Source organism: Balaenoptera musculus, chromosome 5, assembly GCF_009873245.2.
Source record: "Balaenoptera musculus isolate JJ_BM4_2016_0621 chromosome 5, mBalMus1.pri.v3, whole genome shotgun sequence".
NCBI lineage: Eukaryota > Metazoa > Chordata > Mammalia > Artiodactyla > Balaenopteridae > Balaenoptera > Balaenoptera musculus.
The window spans coordinates 15,372,784-15,395,636 of NC_045789.1; the positions used below are offsets into that span (position 1 = coordinate 15,372,784).

At 37.2% G+C, this 22,853-nt stretch overlaps 1 protein-coding gene across 1 annotated transcript in view; it reads left to right on the top strand.

The window, feature by feature from the left end:
• The window catches only part of BMPR1B (bone morphogenetic protein receptor type 1B), a 383,924-nt gene that overhangs the window by 154,411 nt on the left and 206,660 nt on the right, over nt 1–22,853 (top strand). The window contains exon 2 of the mRNA XM_036853679.1: nt 1,224–1,324. The gene's annotated coding sequence lies outside the window, so the exon portion shown is untranslated. The remainder of the gene's footprint in view (nt 1–1,223; nt 1,325–22,853) is intronic.

Sequence of the window (22,853 nt, forward strand, 5' to 3'; positions counted from 1 at the left end):
TCCCATCACATGTTTTGGAAGTAAGATACTGAAAGATTCTGTGTGCCTTTTTGTTTCAGTTTTCTTTTATATTTTATAGTAGTACTGAACAAAGCCCTCACATTATTTGAGCCAAATATCCTTCTGACCTCCAGAGGAGCCAAATTATATAGACTACCACAATTTCTGTATTATCTGTTCCAATGTAGTATGCTCATTAACAACCACAGTCACTCTTAGAAAAAAATAGGAACTTGAAGCTTGAATGACATTTAAAAAAAGTGTTTATGTTATGAATTCCTGACTGTGCTATTTATGCTTATCAGTAAGAAGATTAACTTTATTAATTTTATTTCCCCTTATATTCCTTTTCTCCCTTCTTCATTTTAGAGACAGTTTAAATATTCTTCAAGGGCAGTTAACATTTGACTGCCACTGAATTCACTATCAGCCCTGGATAGAAGCCAAAATGAAAAAAATCTGTTTATGTTAGCCTGTCAGTGTCTGGTTATGCATCTCTCTGGGTCTTGTGAACTCATAGAAGTACCAAATAAACCCTTTTCTGTTAGGATTTTATTTACAGCAGAGTTTTAATATTTTGGTCGTTTGTGGATTTGGAAGCACTCATTAGGCCACCAAGTGTCTGTTGAGCACAGGGCAGGCACTCTTCTAGACACTGCTGATGAAGTGGTGAACAAGACGGGTGCTTCCCAGCTCTGTGGAGGCTTACAGTCCGGTAGCAATAGTCATACACAAAGTAAACACAAAGAGTAATAATGTAACTCAAGACAAGGCTGCTTATTATGTACACAGTGAAACAAGCTGAAAGGACAGAGAGTGGCTGGAAGATGTGTGAGATGCTGTTTTAGCCAAAGTATTCAGTGAATAGCTCTCAGGGAGGCAGTATTAGAGCTGAGAACTAAAGGATGAGGTGGTAGCCTTTGGGTAGATGCCGTTTTCATTCGGTTACTGGCAGTCACTTTGCCGGAAGGAAAATGCAAGATTTCATATACTTTTCAGTGAAGGCATAGTGCATAGATATAGTAGATGCTCACGGGATATTAGGATGAACAGAATAAAGAAATACTGGCATATGATTTGAGAGGAAAATGCTTTACCTTTCTAAAGTTATGTTGCTTCCAGTGGTGGAGTGAAAGTTTTGGGTTTTGTGTGCATGTTGTTGTTGCAATGTAACGTGAACCTCACATTGCATTTTTTTTTCCATTTGTTTACTTATTTAATAGGTTTCAGCGTGGTCAAGAGAGCGAATGTACCTGACGCGGATGTGCTGCGCATAATCATCAAGAACGTTGTTTACTTCAGTTATCAGCAGCCTGTTCACCTGGTTGGTATCTAAAGCAAGTCAGATTTGCCATGATAGTTCACCTCATGGTAATTAAATCATTGATTTGAAGGGAAGAACCATAAAATGAGTTTGTGTGTCAAGTAATATACAGGCAATTCACCATATGTCTAACCAGGTCACATAAAGGTTAGTTAAGGTGTTAAAGCAGTAATTTGAAATCTGGGGTAGGGGGTAAAGGGGAGGTGCTAGTGAAGGCAAGAAGTCCAGTTGTATAGAGGCCGAACAGAGTGACGTGGACTCTGTTTACTGCCTTGAAGTGAATTTTATTTGTACCCATTTCAAAAGAAAACCTGATGAACAGGTATGTTGGCAGTGTGTCTTCACTTTGACAGGTTGGGGTGGGTGGGGGAGATGGAATTCTGTTATCTCTGCACACTTAGTGTTTGAAAGACATTCCAAGATCAGTAGATGGATAAACTTGGTTTCCAGTTGAGGCTTTAAAATGTTAATCTTGACCTGTTTCTTCTTGTTTATACACTGAGAACTACAGTTTTAAAGATAGAAGAAATATTTATCCACAAACTAAGAATGGATTCGACTTTCGGTCAAGATTCATGTTAAATGTCCACGTTGCACAGTCTTTCCTTGGCTTGCCTCTCTTCTCTCAGTTTGTTTTCATGCACACCTATACTTTCAGTGATCATGATTCCATTTCTTGCACCCCTTATCTCAAATCCTCATCATTTCTCAGTTATACTTTAACATAGCTTCCTAACATCTGTCTACTTTTCCCCTTTCCAAACTGTCTACCATTTCAGGAGCAGCAGGGATATCTGATCCTACCACGCTCTCATCCATGACCTTTAATGCTTCCAGGATTACATCCTGTAGCATACAGGGCCCTTCAGCTTCATCAGATACTTACCTGCCCTTCTGTCCTGGTCACTGCCCTTTCCCTCCCTACATTATAGCCTATCGATTTGTAATGGTTCCTCAGTTTGTCTGCTGGCTCATTCATTCACGATTCTGTCCTTTGGCACAGTGCTGTTTCCTCTTTCTGGAATGTCATGCCTACCTCTTCTCTTGTTTGCCTGGCGAAGTTTTATTTATCCTTCATGGTTCTATGTAAAGGAAATATTTTTTCGTCTGTGATACTTTCCTTGGCAGAGTTCGGTACTTCCCCGTTGTCTTCTCATAACGCCTTGACTACATCTCTGATCTGATTCTCAGTGTAAATGTTTTCATGGCTCCCTCACAGTACTCAGTAAACCCTTTGGGGACAGACACCGCCTTCTGTTTTCCTCTTCATCCCCAGCCTTCAACACACTAGCTAGCAGGGATTCAGCTGTCATGCACTGAATGAATAAATTGATAACTGCTTTGTGTTTTAGCACCATGCTATTTATAGCGGAGGAAAAATTATAAGAATATGATTTAGTTCCTGTTTTCAATCAGGTTGTGATTTTATTTGGTGGACAAGACTTTAAACACATGAAATAATTGGGAACACAAGATAAAGCATAGTATACAAAGGAATTATGTGTATTTTAAAAGTTCAACATATACATACACATACACACATAATACACATGGTGGTTTGGAGGAAGGGCAAAGATCAAGTTTAAGTTATGAGATCAGCTTCTTGGACTAGATAAAAGTTTCATGGGATAGTGAGGGAGTTGAGGGCGATTCGTGGTCTGAGGCATGAGCAAAGTGTTGGTTATTGGATTGATGAGTCCTTCTCCTGTGCAAGTTTTGTCTAGCTTATTTTTAGTAAGTCTTAGATAGTTTATATAGGTTTACTGTAAAGGCAAATGTTGAATATTTTTATTTTGTAAAGGGCCAAAAATCAAATAGGGGAAATTAGAACAATGAATGAAAGTTGAGGTGGATACTAGGTATGTATTGGAAAGAGATTAATCCATATGAAACAGAATCTGGGCTGAATAAAGTTCTACAGGCAGATGCCCAAGTAGGAAATGGAATGATTGACAGAATCATCTTATAATGGCAGTGAGGTAAGACCTCTCTTTGGCTTGGTTCTAAAGAATAGCTGTGAACAGTATTAACTGGGGTCAAATATGTTATGTCTAGAACACTCTTTACCCTCATGGGGAAAATGAAAGGAAAACCAGAGGTAAAGAACAAAAACAAGCCAAATTCATTAGTTTTCAGGTAAACAGTGAGAAAGGGTTTAAACTGAGTTGGGGCACGACTGTTTGATGGGAGAGAAACCATCTTCCTGGGGAGTCAAAAAAAGAGAATACCAGTGGGAAGGTGCAAAAGGTTCACAAATTGAGCAAATAATTATGTAGGGCTCTAAAGGCTGAAATGAAATCTATAACCACAATGTTTAACTATACATTTCTCACTTGTATATTAGTTCCCTGAGTACATTGAAGATAATGCTGCCTCAGTCTAGGATATGTGAGGCAGAAAGAAAGGGAACTCTAAGCCATGTTGTTTCCCTTGGGTTCTGAGGTCCCTAGCTGGTCATCTCCTCTGCACGTTCCATAGTCTTCCTATGTGCATTTTGTATATGATGTTCAGAGTTTTTAGTTGTCTTTGTCTAGTGGGAGAAACAGGAAGAAATACTTATATCCATCTCAGTCCAGAATCACTTATATTTTTTAAAGTTCCTGTTTGGTCCTTGCAATTTAGGATTAGAGCATGCTGAATTGATAGCTTTTCAAACATAGGGAGGTAGAGTGGCTTCAAGATGCTGCGTATTTCTAGGCACCAAAAGACAAACTATGATAATAGCTACATTTACCATATGCCAAACCCTCTTTAAAAGCACATTATAATTTCCACAATACCCTGTTTCTACCTCAACCCTATGTGGAAGGGAAACTAGGGCCAAGAGAGGTTTTTAAGCTTTGCCCAAGACCCCAGACCATCTGATAACATAAACTCAACTTTCAGTCACTGTGTCCCCTTTACTGTTTGACGAATACATTTTTTTAGGACTCTGACATCCTAAATTGGGAATCACCAACTTTCAGCAAAGGATTAAGGAAATTGGTGATGGAACCAGAAGCTTAAAGTGATAGATTGAGAATTCTGTACATGAGCCAAAAAGAACTACAACTACAGATTTAAGTTTTTCCCACACTTCTCCTTCGCGGTAGAACAATTTTTACAGTTTTTATAATTAGGGAGTGACCAACACTATGAATTAAAACCAGGGTAATAACTAAACTCTTCAACATAGAAGTAATAGTTCCTGACAATCTGGTGGTCTGTGATGTTATTAGGTTGTCATGAAAACTTAAACTACAATTTGAAAGTGGGCCTGAGGGCCCATTGTACTTGCACATTGGGAAATGTTCCTAGACTAATGTAGTATGAGTTTCTTGACTTTGTCAAGTTTGTTAAATTCATAAGCTTTGTCACTTAAAGTCAGGTCCAAAGCAAACTGATAACTAACATTTGATATCTAGCCATAGCTTTCTTATTTTCTCTTAATTTCTTGCTGGAAACAATCGGTAGAGGTGGCATATTACTAACACAATTTGGTAACATGTAGCAAAAAATCTCATTTGTTATTTTCCAGTTTTTAGGGTTAGTGGTTATATTTTCAGATTTTCACAGTTTGATGTAACTGTTTTCAGATATTACCTAGGAAAATGTCTTGTTTTGGTGTGACACATTTGAAAGCCAAAGCCATTTTAGGATACTTTTGCCACAACTGAGGGAATCCAGCCGTCCCGTAAGTACCTGGTGAATTTCAACAGAATTCTGGTTAGTCCGTGTGGTCAGTGCTTCAACTTGAATTGTTTGTTTTGAATCAGATACTATTACAAATTAATCTAATACTACCCTCCCCCCCCCCTTTTTTTTTTTTTGTCTAGAAACTTAAGCCAACAATACTAATGCATGGGGGGGTTATTATGATGATGATGTAAAAATCAAACATTTATGAAATAACAAAGCAAGAATTGTTCAAGACACAGTAAGACACTGGGTCTGGTTAATTTTTCCACCTGACTTCTTATAAATTCAGGCTTCTGCAACATTGCTTACGATATTTTCAACATGTCGTAGTTCCTGATGATAAAAATTTCTGTAGTTTTGCCAGAGCTTTAAGTTTTTAAAGATTTTTTTTTTGCCTTTATCACAAGTGTTGAACATGTGAAGAAATAGTGTTTACTGAGTTGTACAATACGTATAGGCTGAATTACTATGAGGCTGCTGGATTGCTAGTCAACTTAGATTATTACTCATTTCAGCGTTTCTTTACCATATCGTTAGCTGTGCACTAAGGCCACTGTAATTGCACCAGACTCGTTCCTCTCCTTTATGCTGAATTGAATGTGTTACCAAGTCCTGTTACTTCATCCTCTTTTGGTCTCCAGAGTTTACCCTTAAAGTGCATTCTCATTTTCCTAATCCTCTCCAAGGCTTTCATCCTTGAATGACTGGATTTTGGCACAGATTTTTAACTGATTTCTCTGCTTCTGTTTTTTTCCAACTCCCTGCAGAAAAGCTGATCTGAGTTGTAAGGTACATGGTAGTAGGTACATTATAAGGATGCAGTAAATGCTTATTGATTGGTTAGAATGTTGGAACTTTAATGACTTGAAGCCATATTTTATTTTATTTATTTTTTTGGTTTGGTGAAAAATCTTATGAAATTCAACTAGGTTCTTTCTTTACACACCTTCTACATTTTAGTTGTGAAATGTGCACTCTTGGCTGTCCTATAGGTGATGAAAGAAAAAAAAAGTGCCGGTTATTAACTTTGAGTGAGTAAACATTTAGTAGTTCAAAATAGTAAAGTTGAAAGTAATATTTTCTTTATAGAGGTTTTCCATTTTTATCTGTAAAATATATGTAGACATTTAAAAAGATTAAAAATTATGGTGAAAGTTAGCAGGTGGTGTGGGCCACATAAACAAGCAAAAGAAAGAAAAATTAGCATTTTTATAGGACTTTCTCACATCCGTGAGATTGTTGAATTGATAACGATTCGTTTTGGGGAGCTTATTTTCAGTGCATGGCTTTCTGTGCTCAAGAAGAAAAATAAAAGGTTAATCTAATTCTAGTTTGTTGCTTTTTCATCAGAGTCTTTGAGTAAATTTTAAATTGTCTGATAAGTGTGCAGTGAGAGCTGTGTGAACAGTCCTTTGCTTCTGTTGTTTTGTGTTTCACACATCACTCATCCATGCCCAACAGGTGTTCTGCCAGCTGTGCCCAAAACGTTTCACATGATTTAGAATCTGTTTCCACGCTTACCTTGCTCAGGGGCTATTTGCTGTAAAAGGAGTTCTCTGATTACATAGTTCTTTGGCACAGGTGAAGGGCTAGAAGACAGAAAAGCGAGTCGGATTTGAGTTCGACCTGCCTGTCGTTGTTGCTTCAGAAAGAGGAGGAAGCGGGAGATGAGCATTGGTTTTGTGTAGCCCTGGTGCTGGTCAATTGATTTTTCTTTTTACCTTCTGTACTTTGGCATGTATATTATATTGTGGCAAGGAAGAACTTAAATGCAGTCAGAGTAACTTTATTTTCACAGCTGCGTGAAGATGCAGTGAAGGAGTTTGAATTCTCAGAAATTTTAGAGCTCTGTGGCCTATTAAAATAGAGGAAAAGAATCTCTACATTTCACCACTTTGATGAAGAAGTAAAAAATATGTAAGGTATTTTCTATCTGTGAAGTTAACTGATGAGTGATCATAACTGACTGGGAACATGTAGGAAATTTTGTGGATATATCGTACTCCTGTCAAGATAGTAAACAAATTTTAGAACTTCTGAATATTTACGTTTCATGCTGCTGAGATTAAACTATTCTTGGTTTACTTGTGATTAATCAACCAAAGAAACAAATCTCAACAGGCAGTAAATTAAACAGAGCCATTTTCATGCTCATAAGTAGGGTTTGCCTTCAGCCATAAATAATCATGGTTGAAACATTTCATTTTCAAACTGTAGTTATATGTAACAGATACTATGTTTAAATGTCATCTTATAGCTAATATCACATTTAACTGTTGCTGCCACTTTATGGCATACCATTATTGGACTGAATTCTAGCCTCAGAGTATAACACCAAATAGAAGCAGGTGTTAAGAATTTTTACCTTAGAGTTGCAAGCATACGATAGAGTATGTCCATGCAGATAAAATGGTCATATGTGTAACACTGAGAATATGTCTGCATTTTGTGAACAAAATAAAACTGATTAGGAGCTAGGGATTATCTAATACTTTCTCCGCATATTGTACTGTATTGTAGAACAGCTGTGATCTAAAGCACTGCAGTATCCTCAATCAGCAAACCTTCCACTCTTAAATTTTTACTTTTCCCTATTACTAGAAAATTAAAACAGCTAGACCTCTTCATTCCAAAGAATATCTCAGTATAATGCAGGAGTCTCGTATGGCGGTGAAAAGAGCTGGCCCCGGAGTCAGTTGTCCTGAATGTGAATTCTCACTCTTCCGTTCACTACTTGTCTTTACCTGTAAATGAGGATAATAATAATAGTACCTAACACATAGGTTTGTTTGAATGTTAAATGAATTAATATGTGTTGAGTGCACAGGACAGTGCCCTGCCTAAGCAAGTCTGGCTGAGCTGTCATCATTCAGAGGCTCGGTCCTCCCATCCATACCTGATGACTGTAGGTTGAGAAATACTACTGTGGGAAAGTGGAACTTCATATATTGTCATTTCTTATGGTTTTCATTTTTAAAGTGAAGGAAATTGAAATTGAGTGCTGTTCAATGAATTGTTTAAGATTCAACAAGTAATTAGTGGCAGATTTGGAACTGGAATTTAGGCCTTTTTCTCAATGTTCGGCATCTGCTCTGTTTTTCTCTCAAGAGCATTGAAATAATTTTAATAGTTGTCTTTTGTACTTTTGATGCTCAAAATTTCTCTTTTCTTTAATTTGTAATTTCGTGAAAATAGTTAAAATGTTGCAAATGTATACAGTAGAAACTATTTAATGTTCATATTTCTCTAAAATCCCTTTAAAAATTCTCACTTGGAAAATGGTTTGTGTGTCTTGTTATACGAGAATACTAAAATAAGGAGACCAGACTTCTCTTCTGCATCTTCTCTTCTATCTGCCGGGGTCTGAAGCTACTTAACATTCTGTGCCATAACAAGTGATAGCAGTTTTTAAATTCATAGGTTAGCTCTTAAAATTAATAATGTATTCTTGCTTTGCATTTCTCTGGAGGCCAGGATTCAATTTATCACACTTCCTGTGTAGATAGGTATCATAGCTAAAGAGAAATTGTTGTGTTTGTTTAGATGACCTTGTATACTTTCCTTCAAGAGCCTGATGATTTATATTGGAATTTTTGCAAAGCTTTGTGTTCACAGTAGGGTATCAGACAGTTAGATGGTGATGGGCGTGCTTTTTGGGTTGTTCCAGTGGTCAGTGAAGCTTCCTGAAGGCAGGACTATGAATAGGTCCTAATTACCTGCCCTCAGTGATTTTTCTTTTTGTATTGAACTTTTTGCCTTATTGTGACGCTACCACAGTGTTTATAGTGCAACCTGTATACCTGCATTGGCTGGAGAGGTTGAATGGCTTGGCTGTCTGGGACATGTAATAGATTCCAGCCTTTTTCCGTGACATCATTATTATAACAGACTTCTTTGAGAATATGAACAGCAGCTGTGCACTTTTGTGAGTTTTACATTATGAACCATAACAACCTTTTCAGCTCTATACAAGTGATAGGGCAGCTTGGTGCTTAACAAATGAAGCCAGGCTCTGAGCTGTGAAACTGTTAACAGATCTAGTAATGACATGGGCCCCATGTATGGAACATTTCATAATACAACTGGGGAAAACAGGGGTGACCGTCACTTAGCACATTGGCTAAAAGGTTTTTCTTTGCCTCTTGTTCAGTATAACTTCACAGAATCAATGAGAAATTGACTTGCAGTTTGTGTCAGTAGATGTAGCATATCTTCAGTTGAATTATATTTTGAAAATATCAAGTTTTCCAGCATTTGAGTGTTCCATTTCCAGCCTTTAAATAGAAAAAAAGCAAGTATTATTTTCCTCGAAGGTAAAACAAAAAAACAAAAAAACAAAAAAAAAACCTTACTTTTACCTTAAAGGTAAGAATCTAACGTGATGATGTGAAAAAAATATCTTGATTAAAACATCTATGGATTATGTTTGTGTAGGAAAATAAATATATCTATTTCTAATCTGTGTAATAGTAAAGCAGAAATAAATCATTTTAGCAGGGAAATTTATATAACGGTTACAGGCCTATCTTTAAAATTCTTTACATATTGTATCTTATCAGACTTTTTCTTTATGAATAATAATTTATTACTGTGATTTGTAGTGACAAACTATATGCCTTCCATGTGTCTGTTTTTTGTAGTAAAAAAGGGTAATAACTTGGAAATACTGTCTTTTCCTGGGATATGTAAAATTCTGCAGAGTGTTTTAAACAAGAAAGATCAAAATTCCTGAGATAGGAAAATTTTTAGTAGAATATCCTTTATGATTCCCTATTTCATTATAAATTTATACTATGAGAATAACAATGATCTCACAAATAATCATGTACAATCCTTGCTAAAAGAAGTGAGTACTTACTAGGCATATACCCAGAGGAAACCGTAATTCAAAAAGACGCATACACCCCAGTGTTCATTGCAGCTCTATTTACAATAGCCAGGTCATGGAAGCAACCTAAATGCCCATCGACAGATGAATGAATAAAGAAGATGTGGTACATATATACAATGGAATATTACTCAGCCATAAAAAGGAACGAAATTGGGTCATTTGTAGAGACGTGGATGGATCTAAAAGAGAAAAATATCGTATATTAACGCATATATGTGGAACCTAGAAAAATGGTACAGACAAACTGGTTTGCAGGGCAGAAAGAGACACAGATGTAGAGAACAAACGTATGGACACCAAGGGGGGAAAGTGGTGGGGTGGTGGTGGTGGTGGGATGAATTGGGAGATTGGGATTGACATGTATACACTAATATGTATAAAATGGATAACTAATAAGAATCTGCCATATAAAAAATATAAAATAAAATTCAAAAATTCAAAAAAAAAGAAAAGCCACTGATAGAGACCAATGAATATATCTATAAGTAAGAATTACCTGTTTTAATATAACAAAAATTGTATCTATTACCTGCTCATAGTTTAAACGTTGAATTTCTGAAATTTCTTTTGGCTTTGTATCAAGCATGTAATCTGTAAAAAGAAATTGTAAAGTTGCCTTTTAAAAATATTACTTTTTTTCTAATTACAAAGGTAATACATTTTAATTATACATTGTAGCAATAGGTAACATAAAACATTGATTGCCCCCCCCCATTCAGAGAAAATCCATGTTAACTGTTAGCTAATGTCTCACATAGTTTTTTTCAGTGTACAGCCTATGTTTTGAACTTTCTTTTTCTTCCTCTTTATATTTGAGCATCTTTCCACATCAGTACAATAAAGTTCTAAAAGGTTAAAAAAAAAAAAAGAAAAAGAAAAAGCTACCACTTCAAAAGATAAGTGAAGAGCATGAAAACGCAATTTCAAAAAGAATACGCATGTATATAATAAACATTGGGAAAAAAAGAAAAGGAAAAAAAAGAAGTGAGTACTGCCATGCCATATTGGCCAGTATATTTGAGTTATCTCTTACGAATCTTTCAGCAACAAACTCTAATTTTTTAGATTGTCGTTGTCACTACTTTTTTTGAATGGGAATTGATTACTTCTTGTTTAGCATTGAAAGAGTATGAAATATTTTTCTTTTTCAGATTCCAAGTGAAAATGAAAGGAAAATTGTGGCTCTTAAAAATGTCAATCTTGAATTTGTCAGGGAATAGTAATTCTAAACTTCTATCAGTTTTGCCATTTTGTTCATATAACACTTGGCTTGATGTGAGGGTCCATTTTTATGAGCGAGTCATCTAATACATGGAGGAAAGATTGCTCTGGGGAAAGCTCTTATAATATGGCTTCTTACAGAAGGCACTGGCGCAAATTTGAAATAAGCTACATATAACTGATTTTTCAGTGCCCAAAATTGAATTTATAGTACATATATTTAAGAATAGGCTAAAATTATGAATTATGAGTGAACTATGAATTTACAGTGTTTAGCTTCAATCACTAAATTTTCCAGTCAAGCAAAAAAGTCAACATTAAATCAATATGCTGTTTCCTTTCAAATGGTATATTTTGAGATTAGAACTCATAGTTTATATCATAATATTCAAAAGTGCAAATTCAGGGGAAAGACCTGACTTTAGTAGACAAAATATGACATCAGAACCTGTGTATTCTTGTGATTAAATTTCGATCGATTACTGTCGCTCAAAGATAGGAGATTTAATGGTAGGTCTATTGAATAAGTCTGGGAAGAAAGTTTAAACATAGCATTTCCTGAACTCCCATAACAAGTATTATTTTTTTTTTAAAATTAATTAATTAATTAATTTATTTTTGGCTGTGTTGGATGTTCGTTTCTGTGCAAGGGCTTTCTCTAGTTGCGGCGAGCGGGGGCCACTCTTCATCGCGGTGCGCAGGCCTCTCACTATCGCGGCCTCTCTTGTTGCGGAGCACAGACTCCAGACGCGCAGGCTCAGTAGTTGTGGCTCACGGGCACAGTTGCTCCGCGGCATGTGGGATCTTCCCAGACCAGGGCTCGAACCCGTGTCCCCTGCATTGGCAGGCGGACTCTCAACCACTGCACCACCAGGGAAGCCCTTATTTTTTAATTTAGGAAAATTTTACCTGTAACTACTAGATGAGCTTAACACTACTTACATTCTTATCTAGAAGTGAAGGTAGCTTTAACAAACTGGATAAAGTGAAATATTTGCTGGCCTAAGATTGTTTAGGAGTATTGGTATGGAGTAAGCCCGTTTTGAAAGCTAGTCACAATTCTTCCCAGATACCTTCTTCTTTGAACTAATTAGTGGCTGTCTCTCATGTGAATTAATCTTTGTTGTATTAGACTGTAAGTTCCTGGAGGGTTGGATACTTTCTTTCCCTGTATCTCTCTGTGATTGGGGGTGGAGTAGGTATTTAATACACTTGTGTCAGCCAAAGTAATCGTCTTGCTCCTAAGCAGGATTTTGGAGTCAGATCACATACCTTTGTGTGACAGGATCAGCTAGACAAGTAGCCAAGGGTGGTGTAGTAGATTCAGTTTTCTGGCCTGTCTGGGCTCCTTTGGCACCATTCCCTCTTACGGTTTCATTCTATACCTGGAAAAGAGGCCTCGCCCAACGCTTCATCCCCTCTGGCTATTCATGGCCTTCGTCCTGACCACACTTGTCCTAACACACTTCTCTTAGTTCCCACAAATTCACATCATACTACTGTACCTGTTGCTGCCATTTACGGACTTCCATTAGGTGTTAAGTCCCTTACATATGCAAATGTATTTAATTCTCACACTCCTGTGAGACAGTCATTTTATATGCAGGAACAAGTACCTTGTCCAGTGACTCACACCAGACAGGGTAGAGACCAGAGACCTCCCTCCCACTCTTTCTCTCTCTTTTTCTCTTTCTTTTCTTTCTCTCTTTCTTTCTCTATCTCTTCCTCTCTTTCTTTCTTTCTTCTTCAGGTGTCTAGGATTCAGCCCAGATTTGCTAAATCACAGTCTCTGCCTGGGCTTGTGCAGAGATGGGGAGATGACACGGAGTGGGAGGTGGTGAAGCGTGCCTCGCTAAGGAGTGTGGCCATTGCTCTGCAGCCGGTTGGCAGGCTAGGCAAGTTTTAAAGCAGTTTATTAGTGTCTCTGACAACAGTGAATGAAGGTAGGCAAAAGCTGTGCCATCAAACAGGTAATTAAACATGTCTCTATTTTGTGAAATGTATAACTTAGGGTAAACGTGTTTGTCAAGGAATTGTATTCTGAAAAGAATAAAAGGTGAAGTCAGTTAAGAGACTAGCCTTTCTTTGCGAGGGTGGGTTTGTATTTCTAATTTGTCTCCAAATGAAAATTCATTCATTCTTTTCATTCATTCAGGAATGTTAATTGTGTTAATTGTGTGCCAGACACAAATTATGTTACTCCCTCACAGAAGACAATTGGGTCTTACTGAGCTTATATGTGGAATAATGGAAATGGGTGATTTTGAATCTGGTGAAGAAAGACCTTTTAATTGATAGAAAAGAACTATGCTAGTTATCTCTGCCTCTCATTTATATTTTCCTCATATCTTAGCATTTAAAGGGAACTATAATTTTTAAAAAAATCACAATTAACCTTTTAAAAGAAAAATACTTGGTTTCATTATCAAGTACAGAGGAATGTGCCACAGACTGCTTAATGCCACTTTTGCAGGTTTTTTGTTGTTGTTTTTTTTTGGCCAGTCTCCAGTTTCTGCTGAGTATTTGGAAATGGTTGTGTTTTTCTTTTTTTTCCAGAAATCTTATTGTGGGGGGAAAAAACAGTCTCATTTAGACTTTGGTTTTAGTATTTGCCATTATATTTCTTTGGTCATTGCCATTAAAATATTAGTTCGGATTCCCTTTATAGAATGTATTTTTTACAGTAAGGTAGAGGCATCTTAAGCTAGTTCAGCTTTTACTAGCAGGTGATAGAAAAGAGTACCTGACATAGGCTTTCAGTTAATTTCCTTTTATAAGAGCCAGAGATCACAAAGGTGAACCTACTCAGATTTATGAAATTTTTACTGAACTGACCGATACTTGGAGGTTTGAGACATGATGGTTTAGTGGGGAAAAAGAGTTTTGGATTTGTAATCATGCCTCTAAGAGGCTTACAGATTGCTAGATCTTCACCCTCACAAGTTCCTTACCATAAATTTCTTAACCAAGACTCAATTTTCTCATCTGCAAAATGGATGTGTTAATTCCTATGTGATGGAATTGCTGAGAATAAAATGACTTCTGAAAAATAAGTATCAGACTTAATATTAAGTCTTAATAAATGTTGTTTTTCTCAAATAAAGTTTTCCAGCCTCTAAATAGAAGCATGAATAAGCACATCACATGTGCAGATCATGAAGACAAAAAGTTCTTGTATGTTTTGTTTTGTTTGTTTATTTATATTAAGACTTTATTATTTATTTATTTATCTTTAAAAATTTATTTATTTATTTATTTTTGGCTATGTTGGGTCTTCGTTTCTGTGCGAGGGCTTTCTCTAGTTGCGGCGAGCGGGGGCCACTCTTCATCGCGGTGCGCGGGCCTCTCACTATCGCGGCCTCTCTTGTTGCGGAGCACAGGCTCCAGACGCGCAGGCTCAGTAGTTGTGGCTCACGGGCCTAGCTGCTCCGCGGCGTGTGGGATCTTCCCAGACCAGGGCTCGAACCCGTGTGCCCTGCATTAGCAGGCAGATTCTCAACCACTGCGCCACCAGGGGAAGCCCAAGACTTTATTTTTTTAAGAGCAGTTTTAGGGTCACAACCAAACTGAGGGGAGGGTATAGAGATTTCCCATATACTCCCTGCCTCCACACATGCATAACATTCCTCATTATATCAACATCCGCCTCCAGAATGGTGCATTTGTTACAACTGGTGAACCTACATTGACGTAGTGTAATCACTCAAAGTTTGTAGTTTATATAACAGTTTACTCTCCGTGGTGGTGTACATTCTGTGGGTGTGGACAAATGTATGACATGCATGTACCCATCACTATGGTATTTTCACTACCCTAAAAATCCTATGTCCTCTGCCTGTTCACCCCTTCCCCTGGTAACCACTAATCTTTTTACTGACTCCACAGTTTTGCTTTTTGTAGGGTGTCGTATACTTGGAATCATACAGTATGTAACCTTTTTTGAATTGGCTTCTTTCACTTAATAATATGCATTTAAGTTCCCTCCATGTCTTTTCATGACTTGAGAACTCACTTCTTTTCAGCACTGAATAGTATTCTGTTTGGATACACTACAGTTTATCCATCCACCTACTATCGAAGGACATCCTGATGGCTTAACGTAATGTTTTATATTCTTATTTGAGTCTTTTTTTTCCTAGTCATTTGAGAGGGATTTAAATAGTACAAATTTACATGTAATAAATATAATCAGTTGTATCTTAACTTTGTAATTCATCGTTCTTACATTTTTCTTAATGCTATTCAGGGAATTTACAGTATTGCAAATGCAAAATCAAAAACGAAATCACTGTGTAACACAAACTCCAGCTGATCTTGAAAACTAGACTGCATTCTCATCCCACCTTTTATTCAGTATTCCTTGCTTCTCCATTATAATGGGCTGTAACATTTTGCATTTGTAAGAGTTTTCCTATTTCCAGAATATTTTTATGTCCATTAATGACTTCTGTCCTGTGACAACTCTGTTTTCAAGCACTTCTCCGTGTTGTTTAGACCCTATCCATTGCTGTCATCTTTCCGATGCTGAGCCTTCAGTCCTTCTCTTTGCTGCTTCTTGAATTTTTTTTTTTCCTCTGGAGAAGAGATTCCTTTGTAATATACTGCTGGTATAGTTACACAGTTCATCCTTATAATAGGATATGGGTAGGTTCAGCTCTTTGGGACAGTGCTGTATACACTGTGCTTTTCAGGAACATTCAGTGGCTTTTTTCTCCCACCCAGAGCATAGAGATGAGATGGGAAATGAGCTAAGTGCCTTTATCCTTTTTCTATATTCTTCCTCTTATTAAACCAAACTGGTTTACTCCTTGGGTCCCAGAACAAATCTTGCTCAATACCCTGTCTCGGCTTTGCGGATTCCATGTTTGAGTGAAGAGTGAGACTGACTCTATTTCAGATTTTGATTGTATAAACTGCAACTTCGGCTAAATCATTAAACTTTCTACCTGTACGATGCAGATCATTATGGCTGCCACACGTGGCTGCTCAGACTGTGTACTGCACAACTCTGGGGACGCTGTTCACATAGATGACAGTATTTGGAATGCCCGACATCCTCTGCAGGATTGTGAGGAGAATTACACGAGCTCATAAAGAGAGTAGTTTTACATAATGATAAAGAGTACGGACTTGAGAGCCCGAATTCCTGGGATTATAACTGAGCCATTCCACTTATTAGCTGCATGGTCTTGTGAAAATCATTTAACCTTTACTGTACCTCACTTCCCATATTTTTAAGATGGAAACAACAGTGCCTATCTCATAGGGATATTTTGAACATCAAATGTGTTAATATTTATAAAGCACTTAGGACTTAGTTCCTGGCATATACTGAACACCTAGTATATGTTAGCTAGTTTTCTTACAGTAGGAAAATTATTTACTGTGGTGTTGACGCTGTTTAACTGGTAGTTCGTTATATAAGGTTTATTCTTCACATTTTTGGTCCTTCTGCATTAGGTCTTCTCTAACCCTTCTACTTCGATTATCTTTTCTTCTTTAGAATTTTACACAGCAGGAATTATATAGTAGGCATGAGATTTAGCTTGGAACTTAATGCTGCTTTATAGTATGCATATTTCTCTCTCTAGAGGACCAGGACCCTCATCTGTACCTTTAAGGTTTTCTCAGCTTTTATCACCTTCTGCCTCAACTATGACTGGTGTTGGTGGAAAATGATCCAGTGTTGCCCTGTGCGCTGTAGGGAGTTGCTCTCCTAAGAGTCTGAGGATTGAGAACCAGAAAAGACAGCAGAAGTGGTATACTTATGGTTTCTTCTTTTTAAAGGCTTTTACAATCCATTTGATTATTTAAGATTAACATGCTCAACAGTGAACCATTGAAAATGTAATTAAATTCTATGGTATATGGTCAGACTAACAGAAAGCAGTAGGAGTTTAGAAGAAAGCAGTGTCTGTAAGAGCTGGGTTAATGAGAAGAGGCTTCCTGTGGGGTGCAACTTAAATGGAGTTGTAAGTGAACTGATTATGCTGAACTAGACCTTCAGACAATGCTGATAATGTTCATGCTTATGTTAATACCAATAGCTAATAGTTACTAATATTAATCCTAAGAGCAAACGCTAACGCAGCTTGCTATGCTAGACGTTGCTCTTAGTGCTTTACGCATATTAACACATTTAATTCTTAAAACAAATCTATGAGGCAGGAACTACTATTATCCCCAGGTTAAAAATAAGGAATTTGATATTGCCAATAGATTTTATTTAGTTGTGATCATGATTACAAATTTAACTTTATTTCACAATAAATGAAAGCCTTTACAGTTTCTTGAGATCCAACATTTTGAAATTATGTTCCATCATACTTTCTTTAATCATGCCTTATAATCTTTCTTTTATTTCTTTTTAAATGAAAGTTGTTTTTATGATAGCTCCCTCATGATAAAGACATAATATAATTATCAACAACAACACAAAAAGATAAAAGACTTTCCTGGTTTGGAATGTGGGGTAGCTTATTTTATAACTTCTTTTATAATTTAGGTCAGCACATCAGATTTTAATGGTTTCTTATTTGTTTGATTAAAAACAACTGGTAAAGCTCATCTCCAGCAAGAAAGAACAGAGTTTTGAGTTTGCAAAATATTTATGGTGGTAGAGTTCTGGATTTAATTTCTAGCTACTTGGGTGCCAGTAACAGACTAGAATTTGCTTTTTAACAACTTTGATAGACTTAATGGTACTCTTGTCTAACTTTATAACATAAATTGTGGATCATTGGCAAATCCCATCAGTAGTTGTTTTGGCAGCCTTTTGGTGGAAATAGACTTTGACTTTTATTATGCTGTTTAAAGGAAAAAAATTGAAATTAATCTATCTTTTTTTTTTTTTTTACTCATCTGAGAGACTGTCCTGCTTTCAGTTTACAACTGCGTCTTTTTCTAATGAGATGTAGGCTGTATTCTTTGTGATATCAAAGAAAATTGTTTAGTTTCTAATAGAAATAGAAATCATTTAAGAGGTAGCTAAAGGTGTCCAGACTTGATTGTGATTAAAAAAAAAGTCTTTTCAAGTGTGGATTGCTATGTTGATGCACACAGGGTTCAATTGTTTTTGGTTTATGCATTTGCCAGAGAAACAAACAATCTGTAGGGCAAGTGTTGTTGAGTTCTCTAACTGGGGCCATATTGCATGTGGGTATTTACCTGTCTTTCCTCTCATTCACAGATCTTACTGTGGATTAGTTTTAACAGTCCTGTGTTTGAACATGGCTGTGAAACTCAATGCCTTACGCAGGAGGCATGCCTTCTATGGCGGTATAGAAGGTGTGATTATAAAGTGTGAGACTGGTTTCCACTTCACGGACAGACTGTGCCCATGGAGTCTGCCTCTTTTGGGTGGTTTTTTCCTGTTGCAGTGTGTGGGTGGGAGAATGTGTGTAGCAATTCTTTGTGGCTCTTCCTTTTTGTTTTTATTTTTCCTTAGGAGACTTCAGGATGTTTGAAATCAGCATTTGCTCTTTCATTTCTCTCTTGTCTTTTTCCCCCATTGTCTGCACTATAAATGTAGATGAAGAACGTTTTCCTTTGACCTACCTTTCCTATATTACTTTAGCTCATCACACGGTTGCTTCGTAGATGATCTCGTGATCATTCTTTACTCAAGTCTAGGAAGTAACACGTAACTTCAAATAGTGAACTAAAGTATTTAATCAACTCTAAGATATAAGACATAATCCGATTTCAGAGATGTAACAGTGTGAAAACATGCCTGTAGTGGTGGTAAAGTGTTATTGATTTAAGATGTACCTTTTTCCAGGATGTCACAATGAAAAACATGCAGGCCATTGTATCAGTGAAATATGGTAACTTTTATTAGGTCCTGGCTACTGTGGGTTATCACTCATGTTTGATATGAATTAAGAAGCATAATATGGATGGAACCAAGATAAACATATGCGTGCTAAATTCCATTCTTTGATCATTTCTGAAATCAACTCTTTTAAATGGGCCATTTCTTAATTATGGAACCTGACTACTACATGTGTTCTTAAGATACATATGAGAGAAAAAAAAGAAAAGGAAGAAAAGAAGCTTTCTACTTCTCAACCTATCAATTCATCACCCATCAGCATTCTACTGAAAAAGTAGTACTAGTGGTAATAATGTTATCTTTGGATCATTCACATATGGTCAGCAAAATACTGTGTTTAATATCATGAGCTTCAGAGGAAAGTAGACCTAGGCTCTACTTTGTGCTTTGGTCTACTTGGAGACCTTGAGCAAATTACTTCATTTCTTTCATTTTTCTCGGATAATAGCCATACGTAACACATAGAGCTGTGTTGAGGATTAAATGATTAATATAAGGAAGACACTTTACACAGTGTCCGAGCATATGGCAGAGATGTTAGTCTGCTAGGGTGGCCAAAACATCGTACCACAGACTGGGTGGCTTAACGACAGAAATTGCTTTTGTCACAGTTTTGGAGGCTAGAAGTCCAAGGTCAGCGTGCAGGCATCAGAGGCTTTTTTGCCTGAGCTTGCAGATGGCCGCCTTCTTGCTACCTTTTCGCATGGTCTTCCCTTTGTGGGCACAATTTGTGGTGTCTTTCCCTGTGTCCTAATCTCCTCTTCTTATAAGGACAGCAGTCATATTGGATTAGGGCCCACCCTAACAGCTTAGTTTTAATTTAATTACCTCTTTGATGGTCCTGTCTCCAAGTCCAGTCACATTCTGAGGTACTTGGGGCTTCGGCATGTGAATCTGGGGGGAGTGCAATTCCAACCATAACAGCGGTCCCACAGTATTAGTTGTTATTCAGAAATGATTGCTGCTTATATAAGGATTCTCAGGTGGTGTCTGGTGTCAGAATAAGAGCAGTAACGGAGTGAAATGAGAGGACTTGGCTTAGGTTAGCATGGTCCGGATGGGTCACCTAAGAACATTGAGGTTTTCCCTGGGTGGTGAGGATGGTAGTGCAAATGTAAGCAAAAGGTCAGGAGTTATAAATGATGTTTAAAACACTAAGTTCGGAATGAGCATGGTATGGTTGGAAGAATGTGAGAAAGCCGATTTGGCAGGAAAAGAGCTTCACACTGGGAGTCATGAGAGGTTAAGTGCCTATAAGATAAGGGGAGACCAGATTTTAGAGTTGCTTGAAAACCAGACTGGGTTTGTAAACTCGTGTTAAAGATTATTAACTGGAGTGTGACGTGAAAAGAATTTTAGGAGGGTCAGAAACATTTCTTTACTACACTGATCTCTGTATATTCTTTTTTTTTTTTTTAACTTTTATAATTTTGTTGGTCTGTTTAGTCTTTAAATTTATTTATTTATTTATTCATTTATTTTTGGCTGTGTTGGATCTTCGTTTCTGTGCGAGGGCTTTCTCTAGTTGCGGCGAGCGGGGGCCACTCTTCATCGCGGTGCGTGGGCCTCTCACTATCGCAGCCTCTCTTGTTGCGGAGCACAGGCTCCAGACGCGCAGGCTCAGTAGTTGTGGCTCACGGGCCCAGTTGCTCTGCGGCATGTGGGATCCTCCCAGACCAGGGCTCGAACCCGTGTCCCCTGCATTGGCAGGCAGATTCTAAACCACTGCGCCACCAAGGAAGCCCTGATCTCTGTATATTCTTAAAAGAGCATCTATTTCACATATTGCTCACGTATTTAAAATACCTTCAAAGGCATTTGAAATGATCTTGTTAGCAATTCATTGTAATGTTTAGGTAGTCAGCAGTCTCATAAGACGTGTGGAGTGCCCTGAAATAATGTGGTCAGGTGCTCTCCCCTCCTCCGTCTCTGTGAGAACACGTAAGGTCTAAGGATCCTTCCCAGACCACTCAGGTCGGACAGGTGGGTAATCCCTGAGAGAGTCTGTAAGCATTTTACAGAGACTTCTTAAAGTTGAATATTCCTTTGGATTATCAGAATGTTTCTTCTCACATTTCTTTTAAATATTTTTACCAGTATTATTGTTTGAGCCACATGGGCTATAAGGACAGCTTTCTTTCTTGAAATGTAATATAAAATTTCATTACAAAATATGTAGTTGGGTTCCATTTCATAAAGTTAATTTACTTCACAGAGCTTTTGGAAATGCTTTGGCTAGTGAAGTTTTTGATCTTTGATTAAAATGACAAGTAATAAAAATATTATGTGAGTTGAGATATATCTGAAATTAAATCTAGGGTAGAGAGTATGACTTTAGTTGCAACTGGGAAAGTTTTGTGCATTATTATTTTTGAAATCCCCTTAAAAGTGAAAAATAAAGAGGTCAATGTGTTAATCTAAAAATTAGTTTTAGATAATCTAAAAATTAGTTTTCAGAGATTTAAATGTTAATTGAATTGTCTGCCTGTTTTCAGTGTCAAAGTAGAAGTTTAAGAGCTCTTGAGTTATTGTTTAAATTGAGCGTGTCAGCACGTCTTGAATTATTGCATGGTCCTAAGGCCCAACCCCTCTTAACTTGTAGGAATTATCTGAGATGGTAAATTTTTATCACTTTTTGCTAATACGAAGGGCTATAAACTTTGCAAATCTTTTTGTTTTATGATGGCAGTTTTAGTCATGTCATCTTTTAAGGAAAGTCAAATTATGTCTCAATAAAAGGAAATAATGTATCCGTGTTAACCAGTTCTGAGGGAATTATCTCTTCATTAGCGCTGTAGTATTAAGCCTCTTGCTTATCTAAACATAATTTCATAGCATAAATCTCCAGTATACTAGACTCTTTAAGAGATCTCTATCTTTGGACATTGTTGTTTTTCCTATGACTTAATGTCAATGAATCATTTTCAGGGACAACCCAAGTCAGTGAGGTCAGTCTCTTATATATCCTTGTGTTTTAGGAATAGGTGATAGTAATGTTAGAATATAAGGAGAGAAAACTATTGGGCATTCTGAGGCAAATTAGGTCTAAGGGACTGCTTTAATTTTAAAAACAAAAGCTCTACTGTTTCTGGCCAGAAAACCAAATATCTTGGAGTTAAACATGGAAAATGTTTATAGTGTTGTATAGTTTTATTACTTCAGACAGAAGGAAAAGAGTTTATTGAGTAACCTTCAGCCAGTAAGAAATTTTATACAGGCCAACAATCAAGAGGTTAACAAAAAGTATTTTCTGGTTTAGGGAGAATGAATGATAAAGGCTTAAGACACTTAACTGTTCACTTTGAAACAAGTGCAGTCTTTTTTGACTTTAAGTGACAGTAGACAGCTAGCCAAGTAGAAAGGCTTTGTGACTTACAGAATTGTTCTCAGAGTGAAGGGTGTGCCGTTTTCTACCCTTTTTTCCTTAGAATGCTCATTAGATGGTTGAACCTCAAGCAGGTATCTTGACCCAAGAGCTAGCAGTCATGCATGGAGGATGGTGTGAAAATGATATGGGAAAAGACTGGGTTTTTTAGGATTGTAGAGTTGCCATACCAAACGTCTCTGTTACCTGGGGATTTTGTTTACGAGAGAGGAATAAAATTCTGTCTTGTTTAAGCCACTGTTACGTTAGGTTTCCTATCATTCATAGTGAATGTAATCGCGAGTGAGACACTCTCCCCAGCTTCACTGACTCCTAGAGTCTGTAAACTATGGCCTGCTGGCCAAATCCAGCCCACTGCCTGTTTTGTAAATAAAGTTTTGTTTAAACACAGCCATGCCCATTTGCTTACACATGTCTGTGGCTGGCGGTGCCTGCTCTCTTGCTACCATGGCAGAGTTGAGTAGGTGTGTTAGAGCCCATGTGGCCCTCAAAGCCTAAAACATTTATGATCTGCCCCTTT